The following is a 21,515-nucleotide window of genomic DNA, read 5'->3' as shown; positions in this document are numbered from 1 at the left end:
TCAAAGAAGCTGATCAGGTTGGATTGGCAGGATCTCCCTTTAGTAAATCCATGTTGGCGGGGATCCTGTAGATTCTCCTCATCCATGATCCTGTCCAATTGGCGTTTGATTAGGGTTTCCATTAGTTTGCTCACTATTGATGTGAGGCTCACTGGTCTGTAATTTGCCATCTCCATCCTGGAGCCTTTTTTGTGGAGTGGAATGACGTTAGCCGTCTTCCAGTCCATCGGGACATTACCTGTACTAAGGGAGAGATTGAAGAGTGCGGATAGCGGTTCCGCCAAGACATCACTCAACTCCCTGAGCACCCTAGGGTGTAAGTTGTCAGGCCCCATTGCCTTGTTGACCTTGATTTTTGACAGCTCGCATTAGACGCTGCTGGGTGTAAACTTGAAATTACTAAACGGGTCAACTGGTTTAACCCTTGTTTGTGGCTGAGGGCCGATTCCCAGCGCCTCGCGGGTGAAGACTGAGCAGAAGTATTTATTTAACAGTTGGGCGTTATCCGAGTCCGTCTCCACATAGTCTCCGTCTGGTTTTCTGAGACGTACTATCCCGCCCGAGTTCTTATTTCTGTCACTGATATACCTGAAGAAAGATTTATCCCCTTTCTGGATGTTCTTTGCTAGAGACTCCTCCATGCGGAATTTGGCCTCCCTAACTGCTGCTTTGACGGCTCTTGACTTGGCCAGATATTCTACTCTAGAGTCCTGTGTCCCTGATTGTTTGTAAGAGACGAATGGACCTTCAGATCAGGGATCAGGGAACATACCGGTAAGAGTGCGCATGCGCGCTTAGCATTTTATTATTTTAGATACTGCAGTCACACCACCTTTCTTTCAAACACTTTAAAATGATCACTCCCCATTCAAGGGTTACACACACACACAGCCATCTTTTTCTGCAGCATCAGCTCTGAAGAATTTGCTCTAACTGAACTTTTTTTCTTCTTTTTTTTTTTTTTTTAAAACAACCACCTCCAATTACCTCACAGTTGTGCTGCCCAGAATTCCACTGATGACACACACAATGCAAAATTCCAAAAGCTGCTGAGCAAGTAGATAGCTTTTGCATATCAAAATATTGATTTCTCCCTGATACATTTTAATTATTGTAACCACTGGTTAGATTATTATAGGTAACCTATGGAGAAACATGTCAAAAGGTAATTCTTTTTTGGACTGGAGATTTGCATGAGTGACTGAGGGGCATTGTGCATACCACTATTATGTTTAAAAGCAGTTCTACAATCCAAAATTACAATTCTCTAGTTTTGCTCCTCAACTAGCTCTCTTGGAAACCCAGTTATTTTAAAATCTGCCATTTGCACATGTAATAATAGCACGTACATATACAGTTTATTAAATCACCACTTACATATGTAAACATGGGAGAGAGTGTGGCAGAATGGTTAAATCTACAGCCTCAGCACCCTGAGGTCATGGGTTCAAACCCACATTGCTCCTTGTGACCCACGCAAGTCACTTAATCCTCCCATTGCCCCAGGTACATTAGATAAATTGTGAGCCTGTTGGGACAGACAGGGAAAAATGTGAACCATTCTGAGCTCTCCTGGAGAGCAGTATAAAAATTGAATAAATAAAAACACCAAGGGCTCCTTTTACTAAGCTGCACTGGCGGTTTTAGCACGCGCTTAGCACGCACTGCAATGCCGCGTGCACTAGACGCTAACGCCTCCATTGAGCTGGCATTAGTTTTTGGCGCGTAGTATGGGGTTAGCACGCGTGGCAATGTAGCATGCACTAAAAATTCTAGCGCACCTCAGTAAAAGGAGCCTCAAGTGATGCCACCTTTTAAAAAATGTAATCCTTTCTAAAATGGCTATCTTCGTGTTGATCTATTAAAAACAATGGGGTCGATATTAATAGAGATTTAACCAGTCTGAAATGGTGCCTTCTTGGTTAAATAATTTAACTGGATAGCACCCAATTCAAAACCAGATATTTTGGGGCATTCCAGGGGTGGAGTTAGCACTTGGCTGATTAAGAGACAATATTTAGCTCTTAATCAGCCATGGTGACTACATAAATAAGACTGCATAAAAGTCAGTCAAAATAAATACCATCTGGAGGGCTAGTAGAAAAAGACAATAAAGATAATAAACTTGAAACTGGACCCCCCCCCCCCAACAAACGAAGAAGAAACAGGGGAAACAAACCCACAAACTCAAAAGTACAGAATGAAAGTGGAATTGTCCCAATTAGAATGGTGCACAAAAAAAGTGTCTTTCAACTCATCTGATAAAACCAAATGCCTTTAGTCATCCAAAATTCATATAATGACTCAGCGACCCGACATGCACATGTTTCGGCCAACTCGGCCTGCCCCAGGAGTCTAAAGAGTCCTCTGGTGTATAAAAATGATGCAAAAACTCTCTAACAACTGTTTTGGAAGGACCTGTAGCAATGCTGAACACTACAACCTGCCTCTCTTCAATTTTGCAGCTAGGTCGTAGTGTTAAGAATTGCTACACGTCCTTCCAAAACGGTTGTTAGAGGGTTTTTGCATCATTTTTATACACCAGAGGACTCTTTAGACTCCTGAGGCAGGCCGAGTAGGCTGAAACATGTGCATGTCGGGTCGCTGAGTCATTATATGAATTTTGGATGAATAAAGGATTTGGATTTATCAGATGAGTTGAAGACACTTTTTTGTGCACCCCCCCCCCCACCAACAAACAACAGCAGAGCAATCAGGATAAATCCCCCTCCCCCCTGCTTCTATGAAGCTGCGATAGGCTTTCTTATCGCTGGTTGCAGCGGTGTTAGCTCCAACACTCAGGAATTCTATGAGTATGGGATCTAATATCGCCATGGCCAGCACTAAGAAAAAGGTTAATGCAGCTTTGTAAAGGTGGGAGGGGGGAGTTATTAGCAAATTAACTCAACACAGCTAAGTTTTGGCATCCACCTGTATAAGGGGTAACATCTAAAAAAAAAGTTTATAACACGCATAAATAACATAATTAAAATTCTACCAAAATGCAAAGTAATGATACATATAAATATTAATAAAATTGAATATAAAGCCATGCTGATGAACTAAACAGAAAATGAATCATTGAATATATATAAAATATTGATGATGTTATTTTAACATATATAAATAATTCAAAAAAGTGTTAAGTGGTTTTCACCATAGCCGGTTAATTGCTGAATATCGTACTCAACTGGCTTTTTTCACAGGCTCCATAGACATGGTGCGGCACTGAATTTCCAGGAATAATGCTATCAGTGGTGAGCAAAATGCTGATTGCTGTTGCTCAATATCAAGCCCTATTACATTTCCTATGTCCTCATACATATTTTATAAAAGGCTCTGCATTTAGTGAGACTTTCATACATTATGTGAGAAATTGTACACATTCAGACTTGGATATCCTTTTTCCTCCCTAGACAGCCTATACCAGGGGTGTCCAATGTCAGTCCTCGAGGGCCACAATCCAGTCGGGTTTTCAGGATTTCCCCAATGAATATGCATGAGATCTATTAGCATACAATGAAAGCAGTGCATGCAAATAGACCTCTTGTATATTCATTGGGGAAATCCTGAAAATCCGACTGGACTGCGGCCCTCGAGGACCGACATTGGACACCCCTGGCCTATACAAAATAAAGTTTAAAACTTCATAAAACTTTTGAAGAAGTGTTTTCTTACAAGGAACATTTAACAGTAACAGCCATACACAAGGACATTTTTGCTTCTCTACTGCATCCTTGCAAAATAAAACTTTTTCATATACATTCTTATAAATAACTTTTTTTTTTTTTTTTTTTTTTGCAGCGAAAAGGGAATCTGTCAACAATAGCTTGAGTGCCTTCTGTTTTACCAAATAAACATTGAGTTCCTGTTTCAAAGGTAATTTCCTTGTAGATATTTGAACTAAATAAATGAAATCTGGAAAAGGGCAAGGCTTTTCGTACAAAAGATTGATTTTGTAAAGAGTAAAGAAACAGAATTTCCTGAGTGAGTGCGACTTGGTCTTGAAGCAATTTCTCAACCCTTAACAATGAATAATCTTTAGAGTCCTAGTGGAACAAAACCAAAAGACAGGTAAAGTGCTGATTGAATTAAATTGAAATAGGTTTTCTATTCACCTTTGGGGAAACAGGGATCATATATACGTCAGAAATAAATCTGAAATTCTCATCCTTAGACTGTGAGAAAGAAGGACTGCATCACTTCATGGAAATTAAATAGTCATATAGTACAGATTGCTTCAATATAAAAAATATTAGTGCATAATACCTATATACCATAAACTGTGTATTGTTTTCTTTATGGTGCAGTTTATATATATAAAATGCAATTAACTGTTAAACTGCACTGAAGTATATAGTAACATAGTAAATGACGGCAGATAAAGATCTGAACGGTCCAACCAGTCTGCCCATTAGTTATAGCCATTAAAAATATATGATTAAATTAACTTATCTTCTTTGATATGTATGAGTCATTCCTCTCTAATAGTTGCATGGCATATTGTTCAGCAGTACTTTTTTTATTGAAATTTTAAGTCATAACAGTGAAATAACGTAACGTTATACCATAGATATGATATAAATCAATACATAACAAAAACTGTAAGTACAGAAATGGAAGCAGGACATGTTATAGATAAGCTACATAAAAATCTGTGTGAATAACAGTGTTTTAAACATGTTACAACTAGTCAAAACATGTCAAACTCGAAGCACAAAACCAGCTTAAAATTTTAGCAAAAAATATATCGGCAGGTATAGTAGTAGGAAAAAAAAAAAGGGGGGGGGGTTCCCAGTAAGCACCATGCAATAACAATCAGCCAAGTTAAATTTTGAAGGGATGACAGAGATAATAGCCTCAATACATTAATGGTGTTTACTACAATAACAATATAATGGAAAAAGTCCTTAATAATCAACAATAAACATGAAATAGGACTTGAAATGTTGTCACCAGTATAGAAAAAATCTCACTCTTAAGCTCTCAGACGCCTGCGTTGGCTGTCACTTTGATTTCAAACCAACATATGCAGGATAAAAGGTATCTTTCATCGCGCCATTTTTTCAATTTTAAGTATTGGGCTTTAGCAGCACAGTAAGTACCCGTGGGCTTTAGTTGTTTGTCTATAAAAAAGATTTAGTTAATATTTAATATTTAACTTATGCTTTTGTGTTTTAGATACACTTTCAGACCCCTGAAGAAGCCCTTAGGTGGGTGAAACGGGGCCCGTTGGGTGTTGATTCGCAACAGGACATAGCACCAGCAATGACAACACACGATTTAAAGCTAAGTGCCGGTTTCTTGTTGTCTGTTGCTTGTCATGTAAATTGAAAAAGTTAAGTCAAAAGTTTAAAAAAAAGTTTAAAAAAGTTTAAAAAGTTTAAAATTGAAAACTCTATAGCTCGATGAAAGATACCTTTTATCCTGCATATGTTGGTTTGAAATCAAAGTGACAGCCAACGCAGGCGTCTGAGAGCTTAAGAGTGAGATTTTTTCTATACTGGTGACAACATTTCAAGTCCTATTTCATGTTTATTGTTGATTATTCTTTACTACAATAAGACTGAACAGGGTCCCATGCTTTGATAAATGTACTGGTAGAATTGTGTTCTTCAGCTATAACACTCATATTTGGTGGTGATACATACCGTCTTCCACCATACCACATATTCCACTTTAGATAAGTCTTTCCAGCAGTGTAAAATATTTTTAATAGCCAAAAATAGTAAAATGTTGAGCAAACAAGCATTATATTCAGACATAGGTTGTGGAAGACCATGATGACCCAGTATAACGATCTTAAGATGTAAAGGAGCTTTTATATTCAAGATGGATGAGATGGTGTTTCAAACATTATTCCAATATGCAGTGAGATAACAGCAGTGAAATATCATTTGAGATAATGTTCCTACAGCAGTACTATGTTTGCTTCATTCTTTTAAGATTTTTTATGGTGTCTTAGACGTATGTTTTGTCTGTTTCAATTGAATATTGTTGGCAAGCACTCTATGTTTGCACAAAAAAAAATTATGCTTAATTACTGTATTTATTGCTTAATTTGATTGTTTTATCATTATTAAGTATTCATGATACCTATGTTTAATATGTGTAATATATTTCACAAATAATTAATACTTTATTATAATTAACTGATTTCAAGTAGCTAAAAATAATTCCTCTAGAAAAGAACTAATTAACTTGGAACTAGGTTCCCCCTAGATTTTCAATATCCCTATTCCTTCAGACTGTATAAATTGTGGCTGACTAACTCAGGATAACACAATCCATCCTGTTAAAAGTAGGGGATGAAAGAAGCATGCTGGGAGGAAGGCAGTTAAGTCTTTTAAACAGACAGTGTTGATACTAGCCTGCTAAGGTTACCTGGATTTACCGCATTGCACATATGATTGTCTTAAAACATTATATCTGAACCCGGTCTTCAGGGCACACTCAGCCAGTTGGGTTTTCAGGATATCCACAATGAATAAACCAAGTTAGAAGGATAGGTTGATTTTTTTTTTTTAGTCTGTCTTGTGAATTTGCTACAGGAACACTCGGCAGCCATTTTTATCAACAAGACTGTATGAGCAACAGTGTAGGAGGATTGCTCCTGCCTCAACTCACCTCACTGGATTAACAGACTTTAAGATAGGCCCCAGGGGAGGCCTACACTAGTTTTGGGTTGGGAAGGGGTGGCACACACACAGGCTGAGACAGGACCTGATACTTCACTTTGGGGGAAGGAGAGATCGCTCCTGTCCCAGCTTACCACTGGACCACCAAGTTTTAAGATAGGCCTAGGGAAAGGCAGCTGGGTCTGAGAAGAGGTGTGGTTGATGAAAAGCCAGCAGGGACAGGACCTAACACCTCACCTTGGAGGAGGGATGGAGGGATAACTTGCTCTAGCTCACCACTGGACTATCAGGGCTTAAGTTAGGCCAGGGGAGAGCCGGCCGGTAATGTTACTTGAATATAAACCCTCAGAGGGGCATAATCAAAAAAAAGTCTAAGTCCCCTTTTAGTCTAAGTCCCTAAATATTGACAGTAGAAGCAGGGAAAATGTCCATTCTCAAAAAAAAAAAACAACATCCAAAAGGAGTTTTTTAAAAAAAATAATGGCCTGCCTCTACGTTCAGCTGTTTAAACACCCAACGTCTAAATTAACACTATATAATCAACCTAAAAAAGCCTAAATCCAAACGCCCAAAACAAGGGCGGGGTTTGAGGCGCCTGGGTCAATCAGACCCTAAGGCCCGCTATTCAATGCCAGGCACGTATGTTTGTTGAATTAAACCTTTTTGTTATACTATGTTTGGTGATCTCACAGACCTACATGGATCATAAAGGAGAGATTCAAAGCCACTATTCTAGCCATAGCATAACCAAGACAAGATCTTTACAATAATGCTTTACAAGACAGGTGAACCCCCCCCCCACACACACACACACACACATACAAAAGTGTTGTCACACAAACTGCATTAGCCAAAGTGTATGTTACTAATCCACCCTTTGTGTACGCAGGTCTTTCAGCAAGAATTTATGACTACTTTGAATTCTGCTGTAAAGTGAATTTCATTTTTCATCTGCTAAGTTGCTTTTCAGTATCACCAGTAATTATAAATAATGGCTTGAAAGGATTTTAGATTCTAAAGCAAATGTCAATTTGGCAGGCTACACAGAATTCCATTGAGACTGGATGGACATTTGGGCAGCAGCCTTATGATTTGTCATGGGAAGAGAGGAAAGCTAGGTGTGAAATAAATAAGGTATTTCATATGTTCCTATACCCATCATAAGAGCCAACTTTTTATTGGGGGGTGCTAAACCCAATGGAAATGACTCGTTCCATAACACCTATAAGGAGTTTTCTCAATATTGGGGGTGCTCAAGCATGATGGCAAACTACTAAGACAAAGCATGAAAAGCCTGTTCTGGAAAAGCAAAAATAACTTTCAAGTTTATAACTTATTAGTGTTTGAGCCCGTTATATTAACGGGTGCTAGAAAAGCCTCCTTCCCTCACATGTTCCCTATTTTCAGCCCCAGCTCCAAACCCATTTTTACCCCCCCCCCCCAGCCCTCTTCTCCCATATTTTCCCTTTCAGCTTCCAGCCCCAGCCCCCTTTTCTCACCAGCAGCATTTCCCTCCCCCCCCCCACACACACACTTCCCTGTGCAGCAGCAGCAACATCCATTCCCCTCCACTTCCCTGTGCAGCAGCATTTTTGTTTGTTTCTGGCCGGCTCCCTTACAGTCCCTTGCTAAAGTTATTTATGAGTTTAAAGCTGCCGCGACGGCTCCTCTCACAATCCGCTCCTGTGTCGGAATCCTTCTATCTGACATGATGTCAGAGAGGCTTCCAACGCAGGTGCGGTTCATGACAGGAGCCGTGACGACGGCTTTGAACTTAAAAATAATTTCGGTAAGGGACTGTAAGGGAGACGGCCAGACCGCAGGCTGTCCTGTGTTAGACAGAGTGAGGGCAGGAGGGGGGAGTCACTTCTGTGCGTCCCTGCTTAAGGTGCCTGCGCATGCAAAGCCACGGAGCTACAGAGCACAGATCACGCAGGTAGGAGTGTGCATGCGTGCTTAGGGTTTTATTATTAGTGATAATTTATTCTCACTTTCTATACAGTATCTTATATGACGGGCTGGTTAAAGCAGTGTGCAAGCTAAGTAAAGAAGGATAGCAACTCTCTTACAAATAAGAACCATCCAATGCAGATACAATCAACACCTAAAACCTAAATAAAAGCAAAGAGGTTTAACATGTCCCGAGATATATCAGTTGATTCAAGTTCCACAGGTGTATCAGAAAAAACAGGTGTTTCCTGCAACTTTAAAATGGTAACAGGGTAGGTTACAATCAAAGTGGTTTGCATATTATATGCCCTCCTGCCCAGGCGACCCCCCTACCCCCCACCTCCACTAAGATCCGGGCAGGAGGGATCCCAGGCCCTTCTGCCCCAATGCAGCCCCCCCACGACCGCCCCCCCCCCGATTGGCCCGCGGAACACCTCCCCCCTCCCGCTGACCCATGAGACCCCCCCACCGCCGACCCCACGACCCACCCCACCCCCGACACCCCCCGTACCTGTAAACAAGTTGGCCGGACGGACGGGTCCCAAGCCTGGCCGTCCGGCAGGCCTGCCATCCTCAGAATGGCGGGCCTTAGGGCCTGATTGGCCCAGGAACCTCAAACCCCACCCACAGGTGGGGCCTGGGCTTGAGGTGCCTGGGCCAATACGTCTAAAACCAGCTTTGATTATGGGTACTTGGACGATCAGGCTTTTTGATCAAGTACCCATTTAGGCCACTTTTTAGACTTTTTTTTTTGTATTATGAGCCCTTTAGACTATAAGTGGTATATAAATACTAAAAAATAAAATAAATGACAACTCATTATGAATACTGAATGGGAGATTATTCCAGGTGGCTGGAACCACAATTTTTTTTTTTAAAAAAGCACAAGTTGGAAATCTGTAGGTATGTGTATTCTCATTTTAAGACAAGAAACACACATATAACTTTTTGACCTGCTATAACTATGACCATACAAGAGCCCTTTTAAATCTCTGCATTCCAGGCAATTTCCCTATGCAAACAATGCAATGCTATGTCATCCATGCAAGTAAATACTGCTATGTGTGTGGTAGAGATGCTTCCAAAAAGTTTACTGACTGTCAGTCAACACGTCTTCCTTATCAATGGATTTTCAGCCACTATACAGTTTATATCGGGCTAAAACTTAATCTCTCTATCCAGATACCCTCTGCGAAGTGAAAGACTGTGTCTGCGGTGAAGCAAGTACGGGCTGAGGAAATTATCCAGATAGTGGTGATTTTCAGCTGTTATCCAGAAAAGCAGACCTAAACTAAATGGATAGTGGTTGTGGCAGCATAGACTGCATTACAAATATATTCTGCCTCTGACTCTATAAAAGATGACAAAAGTTAGGCATCTAGATCAGTATGCCTAGCTAATTTAGGCACTAATTTAGGCTCCTTTTTACAAAGCCGCATAGTCAAGTGCCGTACATCAAATGCTCCAACACCCATTCAATTCCTATGGGCATCGGAGCATTTACTGTGTCGGCCCTAGCAGCTGGCTTCAGTAAAAGAGGGGGGTCAATTATTTAAAAAAGCTTAATCGGCATCGATAACAAGCAATTAGTATCTCATAATTGACTTAAATTAGCATTAAATGGATTGTAGGTCCAAGACACCTACCAGAAAGTAGTTATAATTAGGGGCGGATTGTGGGTGTGTTTCACATGTAGGTGCCTGTTTTGGACTTAGGCGTCAGTATTTAGGCCAAGAAAACTCTGGCATAAATACAGTGAGGGGCATAGGGATGTCTAAGTCCAACTCGCAAGTCATCCAAAGTAAAAAACAGCCTGACACATTTTTAAAAAATACATCCAAAATTTTTTTTGTTTTGAAAATCGTCTAATTATACGTCCTGCCGATCTGATCATCCAAGCCGCTAAATCATCATCTTTATACTATGTTTTACATGGTCTAAGTCACAACGTCCAAGTTCCGTCGATCGTGGGCTGTATAACTTTCGGTTATACATGCTGTACGACTAAGTCTAAGCCGGCCCACGACCCGCCCAACTCCCACCCTTGACACTCCTCCCGAAACGCCCCATTTAGCTTTGGTCGTTCAGCGGCACTATGAAGGCCTAGGTCGTTTAGAAATACATCCAAAACCCATTTTTTGCATTGGCCCTTGGACGTTTTTGAGAAATGTTTGTCCAAGTGCCGACTTAGGCCGTTTTTGGGATGTATTTCTCTTTCGATTATGAACCCCAGTGTGTCTAAGATCAGGGTGCCTATCGGTGCCTAAAACCACTTTAGGCACTGCTAGGTGTGATTCTATAAAAGGCGCCTAACTTAAGACTGACATGCGCTAAGTGCCGAGTTCCTTGGCACTTATGATTTAGACCCCCCCCCCCCCAATCAAAGGCATGCAAAGCAAAAAAAAATATGACGGTCTACTAGCCACCAGAGCAGCAAAAAATAGACCACCACCTCTCAAATCTGCTGACCACGACACCCAACTACAAAACATTCAGGAAATAACTGAAAACCATACTATTCAAGAAATTTGTCAAACGATCTAACCAAACCGTATCGACCATTTCCAGATCCCGACGCATACTATAGCTATTAACTTTGTAATCTCCCTGGGAATGCCCAGGCTAATTTCTTGTTGTAAACCGCCTAGAACTAAAAGGTATTAGCGGGATAGAAGACATCAATGTAATGTAATAGAATCAGGGCTGTAGTGCTACTGAATATACAGCGTATGTATTAATTTAAGCTAGAGGTTCTCAACCCAGTCCTTGGACACATCAAAACAACAAGATTGTGGAATCAAAGACTGAATGTACCAGTTTGTGGTTTAATAAGCAACCAAGTAACTTATAGTTGGATTTTTTTGTGCGAGTGTGACTTTTATGGTTTTATATTTAAGACAGCTTGAAAGGACCCTATAAGACCCCCGAGGAAGGCAACTTTGTTTTGCCAAAACATGGCTCGTGTTGGGACATTTTTATTTTATACGTTATTTGTTTTCTATCCTGTGGGCCACTTGTGACTGTATACACCCTTTGTGGATTGTTTTAAATATTTTTTATTTATGTATTTAAAATTTATATACTGCTTTAAACCAAAGCAGAGTACAAACAACATACCAGTTCAAGCACAATTCCACGCATAAGACCTCTCTCATGAAATCACATAGATGCTGACACATATAAATATGTTTTCAAAAGTTTTTTCAAAAAAACATCTCTAAGCTTACACAGGCGCAGCAATTGCCCTGTCAATGCATTCCAGGACTTGGCAGCTGCTATAGAAAACATCAATATCCCAATTCTTACATGGGAGACATTATTTACCCTAGCCAGGGGCCATTTGGATGCTTATTAAACTACAAACTGGTACATCTGATCTTCTGTTCCACAATCTTTTTGTTGTTTTGCTAGTTTGTGGAACCTTTTGGTGCTATTTGGATTTTGTTTGTTTGTCTCTTGGACACATCAAGCCAGTCTGGTCTTCAGGTAACTACAATTAATTAGCATGGGATAGGTTTGCATACAATAGAAACTATTAATGCAAATGTAATTCACTAATATTTATGGTGGATATCCTGAAAAACTGATTGGCTGGATGTGTCCCAAGGACTGGGTTGAGAACCCCTGATTTAAGTTAATATGGTCACCACCACTGCTGAATACTGATTCCACTGAAACTACAATAATGTATTATATCTTCTGGATGATCAAACGGCATATTTTTACACAAAACAACTTTCTATATATGAAAATTAGATTAACCCATAATCCCTCTACCTACATTTTGCATTAGAATATTCCAGGCCAACAGGATTATGTATGGCATAACATTATAGGAGAAAAGAAAATGTCCTGTCCTATACCTCTGAGTGCCTTATTTGTCTAGTTCCAGGAAATTTAAATTTCATCAGGATGTGTTATTACGCAGAAACAATTTGCACAGATGAAATAGGCAGTAGGAAGCTGACAGCCTTGACATGACCCATTACCTACCATCCATTTCTTTCTGATTTCAGTATCAGAAGAATAAGCTACTCAAGCATAACCTTTGTTTTCTGAAACTACATAAAGTACTGATTTTTTTTTTTTTTTAAACCCACAAAATAGGTACAGTTCTCTTTTCAATATTTTCTTATCCATTATCCTTTTTCAACTGGGGCAAATGTATGGAACAATATCAGTTTCCAGTAATGACATCATGGGGTATGTCTACTAAAACGCAGTAGAAAATGTACTCAGCGCATATTAATGTAGGACTTTGCTGCACACTAAACCTTTTTCTTGTGTGCGCAGGCAGGTTCCAGTATTTCTCTTTCAGGTCATTGGCATTAGCAAGCGCATCCTGAAAAAAAACTGACATGAGAGCGCTTAGGACCAGATTCTATAAATGGTGCCAGTATCAGCGACCGCCTAAGAAACAGCTGCCGATCGCATGTCAATCATGAGTAGGTGCTGTTCATAGAATCACAGCTGTTTTTTTTAAACGTGCCCCTTAAATGTAAGACAGCTTTTTAAAGGCCTACATTTAAGGCACCGGTCTCGTACTTACGGAGGTGCACAGGGATGCCTACATGCACCTAAGGCTACTTCTGATGCAAACCATGTCCCCGCCAGCCTTGGGCATCTATAGGCATCCCTATACACCTCTGTAGGTGCAAGATCGGTGCCTTAAATAATAAAAAAAAAGAAACATGTCTCCTGATTGGTCAGTTAGCCAGCAGTATGAAGCACATAATTTACAGAATTTGAGCCTTAGGCCCATATTCTATAAATGGCACCTATATTAGGTGCTGCTAGGCGTCCAAATTGCAACCGCCTAGTGACACCTAAGTTCAGGATCTGTGCCAAACAATTTTTCAATTGGCTTAATCTGTGTAGTAATTGACCACGCCAGTTATCAATCAATCAAAAAAATTCATTAAGCAATTTAAGAGTTTGGTGCCAAACTCTTAGGATGCCTAGCAGAAGTGCTTTTCCACACCCAACATTATAGAATGCCGCCTATCTTAAAAAGATAGGTGTGGTTATGGGTGGAGAATAGGCATGATTGAGTAATGTGTCATTAGGCATCCAACAAAGGTGAGTGAAAAGCTGACCTAATGGAGTGGCATCTATGTCTAGGACACCTAGCAATGCCTGTCCGCTTAGACGCCATTAGATGTGATTCTATAAATGGTGCCTAGCAGTTGATTGACAACTGTGTCAAGCAGCACCTACAATGTAGGCATGCTTAGGCATCATTCATAGAATCTGAGCCTTACTGTCTCCTATTTAGGAGGCACTAAGGACCAGATTTTGTAAAGGATGTTTAACTTTAGGCATCTACAATGTGGAAGTCCATCGACTTAGGTGTCCAAATAAAGTGGATAATAAGCCCAGTTAACGACTTTAACAAGCAATAATTGGAAGCTAAACATCCAAAGACTGGATGCGATTCACAAAATAGGTATTCACGATTTCATGGACACCCATTGGAAAATTTATTTTGGGGGGTATAGAGGACTTAATTTTGATATTAAGGTCAAAAGATGTTTAATAATGTATTACTTAAGTAAAGCACATGAAAAAATATATATATATAATAATAATAATAATAATTTTATTTCTTAAAATAGGTATTCACGATTTCATGGACACCCATTGGAAAATTTATTTTGGGGGGTATAGAGGACTTAATTTTGATATTAAGGTCAAAAGATGTTTAATAATGTATTACTTAAGTAAAGCACATGAAAAAATATATATATATAATAATAATAATAATAATTTTATTTCTTATATACCGCCAAAGCCATAGTAGTTCTAGGCGGTTTAAAACGAAGAAGGGCTGGACAATCAGCAAAAATTGTACAACAAAGAGAAAAAAATGGTACAACAGAGAAAAAAAAATGGTACAAACAGAAAGAAAGATGGGTATAATTATGGCAATGAAATGGTACAGGGAAGAAGGTCAAGACAATCTGCGTAAAGGACACAGAGAGATAGAAGGGGCCAGGGTGAGCATAGGGTCTTAGGGTATGAATTGGGTGAAAAGATTAGTTTTTAGTAGCTTCCTGAAGTTTAAGTAGGATGAAGTGTGTGAGATGATGTGGGCTAGCCAGTTATTGTGATGACCTGCTTGGAAGGCAAGAGTTCTATTTAGATATTTTTTGTAACGGCAGGTCCTTAGGGTAGGGTAGCTAAACAGGTGGGTTCTACGTGTGAGTTTGGATGGGCGGTCTAGGATAAAATGGGGTACTAAGTAAAGGGGGGGCCGAGCCAAGGATGGATTTGTAGCAGAAACAGGTGAATTTGAATAGCACTCTTACTTCTAGGGGTAGCCAGTGAAGTTTGTGGTAGTAGGGAGTTATGTGTTCCCATTTTTTTAGTCCGAAGATCAGTCGGATTGCCGTGTTTTGAATAATTCGCAATCTTTGTGTGGTTTTTTTGAAAGATCCCAGGTAGATGATGTTGCAGTAGTCGACTAGACTTAAGCATACTAAACCTTCTATTTTAGGGGGTAAAGAGAACTCCTCCTTGATAACAATGGAAAAAGATGTTTAATAATGCATTACTCAAGCAAAGCACATGAAAAATATAGAGCATACTAAACCTCATTCTCAAAAGGCTAAGAAAATAAGTAGAGAATCCCTACTCACAATGGCTGTGGTTCAGAGCAAGTAGACATGTCTGATGCACAATCTTCACATCATTGCGACATCATCAATATGCACCTAGATGGCAGAATGTCACTAAAAATAATAGGAACCCCTGCCTAAATGAAAGCTCCTGTGGCTCAATAGTTAAAGGCACTTCTTCCATCTTCTACAGGTCATGGGCTCAAATCCACATACCAACAAACATATATTGTTCTCCTGCAGTTGTAAAGTGGTGGTAGATATCTTTCATTAATCAAAAACCTTCACATTTACTATAAGTGTAATCTCAGCCTTTCTTTCTATTAAATAATTTAATCTTTTAGCATCCCATTCTTGTTGGTATCAATAACTGCCTCGGAACTTGTTTTCTCACTTCATTTCTATTGCAATAACATGTCCCTTGCAGAAAAAGCAAGTAGAAAGCCACCTATCTCATATTTAGTGACTTAAGTGCTGTTATCTGTATTGCCAGAACTACAAGATCTGTATTCTTGGAACTGTCTAATGTCCAATGGGACCCGTTTCACCTCCTAATGTCAGCTTTGTCATGATTTTCTAGTCGGGTTCAAGCGTTCAGGAAATCTGCTATTGCAATAGAAATGAAGTGAGAAAACAAGTTCCGAGGCAGTTATTGATACCAACAAGCATGCAATGCTAATGCCATTTGTTTTTTGCCTGCTGCTGAAATATCAGCAGGAGCTTGTATTCAATTATCTATTGGTGTTAAAACATAAAAGAAAAGTAAAAAAAAAATTAGGTTATTTAATAAATAGAAAGAAAGTCTGAGATTACAGTCATAGCAAATGTGAAGGTTTTTGATCAATGAAAGATACCTACCACCACTTTACAACTGCAGGAGAACAATATATGTTCCTTGGTGTGGTGTTCTGAGATCTTTTCTTTCACTTAGACATTTATAGTATCTAGTTGACCTAGTGAGGATCTTGCTATAGCATGAGTTGACACTTATTTTCCACTGGTATTTTTGAATATTAAAATCCACATAACCAACCCCCATCCCCCCACCCTTCCACCCCAGTACCTTAACAGCTTCTTTTTGGTCTAATAAGAGAGTATGGGTTGTGGCCTTTGCCATTTACATTTGCTCTCTGTCGTTTCCAGGAGATTTCCCACAGTATTCTGAATATTCACACATTTTGAGAGCAGTACATTAGTTGAACAGCTGAGCCAATGACGTCATTTTTTTAAAGTCACTGGAGCTTTTAAAACTGAGTCTGCGCTACCACCACAGCCATCTTTGCCGTTGATACTGAGCACTGATGAAGCATGTTGACCCGCAGTAAGTTCATGCTATACCTTAATATTTCATTTAATGGAGACCTTTACTGGGTTTATGTTTTTGATTTTTTTTCATAGAAGAACGAACTTCATCTTCCCATTCCCATTTACCCAGCCTATAGCGAAACGCTGGTTACCACCAGAGGAGGAAGATTCTTGAAACACTGAGCTCTGCATTTGCTCCCAGCAATTAATCTGCAACAAGAGAAAACAGCACCAAAGCTAAGTAGCTGTTTGTCATAATAATCTGTTGGACTTGAACTGTATATGCAGAGATTTACACATACTCATTTAAGCTATAGTCTCTAAGTTTTTTTGGAAAACATACAAGACCTATTGAGACCATTTACAGTCCCGTAAGGAGGTTTTTATATGCCGGTGAGGTCACTAGTCTTTTCTAGTCTCCTAGCAAGATTTGCTCTGGGTGGAGACGGGGATCTGAGGCGTTTTCCTCCTCACAATAATAGTCATTTTGGTACACAATTAGGTTTGTGAGATAAAAAATTGTAAGAAGATAAGAGATGGTATTTTTGGGAGTGTATCGAATTGAACCATATTTTTGATAGAACAAGTCCCTAAACCCCCCATTGTCCAAGTACATTAGATAGAGTGTGATCCCACCAAGACAGATGGGGGAAAATGCTTGAGTACCTGAATATAAACCAAGTGGTACATAAATACTTAAATAAATAATCATATAGTACTCTGGCAGTCACACCAGATATATCATTTAAAAATGTCAAGCACTTTGTATCTTAAGTCTGGATTTGAAAGACTATTGGTGCTTCTAGTCAAATAATTTCTGTATAAGTAATTTATTTATTAAAAAAATTATATACAGCATACAACTATGCGGTTTCCATATCACATACATAAAGGGCTCCTTTTACTAAGCTGCGTTAGGGCATTAATGCACGGAATAGCGCGCCCTGAATTGCCGCACGCAAGACCTTAACGCTATCATTGAGCCGGTGTTAGTTCTAGCCGCGTAGCACACAGTGTAGGACTTCATGGCTCTGTGATATATATAAATTGTTACGGTTATCATATCGTAATTTCTCTGTATTTTTTTTTTTTTTTTAATTGCACGGCCTTCTCCTAACAGGCCCACTTGGAAATTTCTTCCAATCTGTATACCTTATACTCTCGCTCAGCAATTTGTATATCTATAATTTTGCTTCCTTAAAGTTTCTGCACTCTGTATTTCCTCTGACTATCTGCACATTGTAACTCGCTGAATGTCCAGCTCTCTCGATTGTAAACCGCCTAGAAGTCGCAAGATTGTGGCAGTATAGAAGAATAAAGTTATTATTATTATTATATCCTGCATGCGCTAAAAACGCTAGCGCACCTTCGTAAAAGGAGCCCAAAATCTTGTTTCCCTACGATTATCACATTTAACATAGACATGTCTAAACAACATCATTAATCGTCCCTGCTATAAACAGGGATAGAGTGCAAATTCAATCAATTCAGAAATGCCAGCAAGCTTTAAATCATACATTGCTGTCAAAATTGAAAAGATAATATTAGCCCACCGATGTACTCATATAACATAACATTATAATAGTAGCAGCTGAGCAACAATAATAATAATTTCAAAGGTATTCTTTGTTTCCATTTAACTCTAAAGCTAAGCTCCATAGTTAACCTGGTTACTGTTACCTGTGATGTTATATTTGTTTGATAATAAAGGAACAAAAAAAATTGCTTTGCATTTAGATATTTCATGATGTGGTGCACATTTCATGAAAAAAATTACTGGTAGCTTGACCTTATTCCCTTTTTTCCTCCCCTCACTGCTAGCTATTCTAAAGAGCTCTAGCAAAATCAAAATAGCATTGAAGTTTAAAAAAAAACCCAAAAAAACCCCCACCATACAAACACAAAACACGCATCTAATTAGACTCTCATTAATCCCTGAAGCACAATATTTTTTCTCTCATGCTTGAAAAGACTTGCATTGGTCTGACAAGTAGCACCTTAATAGCAGAACGTGTGAATAAGAGAGCAGACTGAGAAATTTGAAGAAAAAAAAAAAAAAAAGCAATGCAGTTTTTTGTTCCTTTGCAGAAAATTAAAATATAGTATCACAGTGATACTTTAGAAAAAGTCTTATTTATTTACCCTTTCCTTTACTAGTGTGTAGTGCAGGTTTAAGCGCGGGCAGCGGAGGCAACTGCTCCGATGCTCATATGAGCGTCGGAGCAGTTACCGCCCCTGCCAGCGCTAAAACCTGCGCTACGCGTTAGTAAAGGAGGGGGGGTTAATTAATTATTTGATTTATATCCCATCCTCCCCAAGGAGCCCAGAACAGGTTACAAGGTAACGTACATAATAGTTAGCAAACAAGACACATAACAAATTAACAACAAGGAACAGAAGACTAACCCCCCCCTCTTTTACAAAGGTGCGCTAAGCTTTTTAGCGCGCGCTAAACGCTAACATGTGCATGTTATCCTATGGATGCGTTAGCGGTTAGCGCACGCATTGATTTAGCATGCACTAAATCCACGCTAAAACACTTAGGGCTCATTTTACAAAGGTGCGTTAGCATCTTGAGCGCAAGCACCGGATTAGCGCGTACGCTACCCAAAAAACTATCACCTGCTCAAGAGGAGGCGGTAGCAGCTAGTGCACGCTAAAACCGCTAGCGCGCCTTTGTAAAAGGAGCCCTTAGCGCGCCTTTGTAAAAGAGGGCCTAAGGCAATAGGGTACAGTGGGATATGTCTAGATCAATTGTTCTGGATTAGCAGACACTTGGGCCCAAATTCTGTAACCGGCGCCTAATGTTAGGCACCTAGTTTGGAGGCACCCAACTGGATAGGCGCCTATCTAAACTGAACAACAAGCTCAATTAAGCTTTTTAATCAGCACTAATTAAAACATAGGCACCTATTAAGAAAAACGATTCTGTAACAAGGCACCTTTAAAAATCTAGGCGGCCTTCAAACCAATAGGTGCTATGCATGCTAGGCGTGGGCGTGGCTTTGTGTTAGGTGCCTTGTTGCAGAATCTCTGCTCTTAAGCGTGTTTAAGCGCTCAAATGGGTGCTTAGGTTTTAGTTGTGCCTAGAGCTGGCCTATTTATTGGGCGCTTCCAAAATAGTGCGATTCACTAAACAGCACCCAATTTTACTTGAATCGCGCTGAACGGTGTCAAGTTTCAAGTTTTATTTTGATTTGATGAATCGCTTCTTCAAATTTACTAAGCGAGTTACAATAGAACAATTTAAACTTTCATTTAGACATACTATTTAAAAATTTAATTATAATGGGTTAGACCGACAAACTTACAGAGAAATTGATACACAAGGAATGAAGGAATAAAGTTACAAATTAGTGCATTAAAGTAGAAAAAAAGAACCATGAATGGAAAGAACATAGGGGAGGGAGAAGTATAATCCTGGAGGGTAACTACTTCACTATTTAAGTATGATTTAAAGATTAAAAGCATCTTTAAAAAGAAAGCTTTTTAAGTTATTTTTGAAACGATTAAGATAAATTTCCTCTCATATATTGAGGCAAAATATTCCAGAGTTGCGAGGCCATCACCGAAAACATATCATGGCGTCTGGTTCCGATGACTTTCAAAGAAGGGACTACTAAGAGCTTTTGGGCTGTAGATCGGACAGAGCGTGATGTATTGTAAGGAATAAGCATTCTATTAATAAATTGTGGTTCGTTGGTGGACAGAGTTTTAAATACTAAGAGTAATATTTTAAAGGTGATATGGTGATTAATTGGAAGCCAGTGCGAATTGATTAAAAAAGGAGTAGCATGGTCATATTTTTTACCATTATGAATAAGTTTAATGGTTGTGTTTTGAATTATTTGAAGACGCTTTTTCTCTTTTGTGTGATGTTAATTAATAATGAATTACAATAATCAACCTTTTAGGCGCTTCTTGCAGAATTTGCCCCTTGGAGCCTTATCCTGCTTTAACACTTACACTTACCTGTTCAAATAACTTCCTATGACAGGCATTTTAACTACTACACCCCAGTAACCCCAGTATTGTTGAACTAAGCAAGGAACTAAGGGGTCCTTTTACTAAACTGCGGTAAGCTCAAGAGCATGATTACCACAAAAATTGCTTAACGAGGGGCACGCTCAGGCCTTCTGCAGTAATTTCCTGATGTGCACATGCAAACCACACTCTAAAGCAGGGATCTCAAAGTCCCTCTTTGAGGGCCGCAATCCAGTCGGGTTTTCAGGATTTCCCCAATGAATATGCATTGAAAGCAGTGCATGCACATAGATCTCATGCATATTCATTGGGGAAATCCTGAAAATCCGACTGGATTGCGGCCCTCGAGGAGGGACTTTGAGACCCCTGCTCTAAAGTGCTTTTTTAAAATCATGGTGGGGGCCTATTTAGGGGTGGAGGGTGGGTATTAATGTGCTAATCAGCGCTGCTACATAACTGTGTGTCAACTGATTAGCACAGGATTAGTGTGCGAGCCCTTACCACCTACAAAACAGGTGTCGGTAAGTGACTAAGCACAACATTTTTTAATGGCTGCACATTAATGGTAACATTAATGCAAAAAAGGAAAAATCATCCATTTTACTGCTATGATAAAAATGGTGTTAATGCACAGGAAAAACCTGTGTAAGGGTACACTAAGGCCATTTTATACCACAACTTAGTAAAAGGACCCCTAAACCATTTAACTTTCCACATGTATTATTTCTCATAGGCTATAAGAACATAAGAGATGTCTTTCTGGGTCAGAACATACGGTTCATAGACATAATCGCGGAAGACAAAGGTGCGTGCCGACAACTGAGCGCAAGACGGAGGCGCATGCCAAAGAAAATTACTGTTTTTAGGGGCTTTGACGGGGGGTTTTGTTGGGGAGCCCCCCCACTTTACTTAATACAGATCGCGGCGGCGTTGTGGGGGGTTTGGGGGTTGTAACCCCCACATTTTACTTGAAACTTAACTTTTTCCCTAAAAACAGGGAAAAAGTGAAGTTTTCAGTAAA

At 39.5% G+C, this 21,515-nt stretch overlaps 1 protein-coding gene across 10 annotated transcripts in view; it reads right to left on the bottom strand.

The window, feature by feature from the left end:
- Positions 1–21,515, bottom strand: part of CHRM3 (cholinergic receptor muscarinic 3) — a 1,018,971-nt gene that overhangs the window by 560,919 nt on the left and 436,537 nt on the right. For 2 of the 10 annotated variants that reach the window (XM_033937305.1, XM_033937303.1), the window contains one exon: positions 16,544–16,720. The exons of the other annotated variants lie outside the window; for them this stretch is intronic. The gene's annotated coding sequence lies outside the window, so the exon portion shown is untranslated. The remainder of the gene's footprint in view (positions 1–16,543; positions 16,721–21,515) is intronic. 10 annotated transcript variants of the gene reach the window in all.

Source organism: Geotrypetes seraphini, chromosome 3, assembly GCF_902459505.1.
Source record: "Geotrypetes seraphini chromosome 3, aGeoSer1.1, whole genome shotgun sequence".
In the NCBI taxonomy this organism is placed as follows: Eukaryota; Metazoa; Chordata; class Amphibia; order Gymnophiona; family Dermophiidae; genus Geotrypetes; species Geotrypetes seraphini.
Note: the sequence above shows the minus strand (reverse complement) of the source record. Positions and strands in the feature narration are given on the sequence as shown.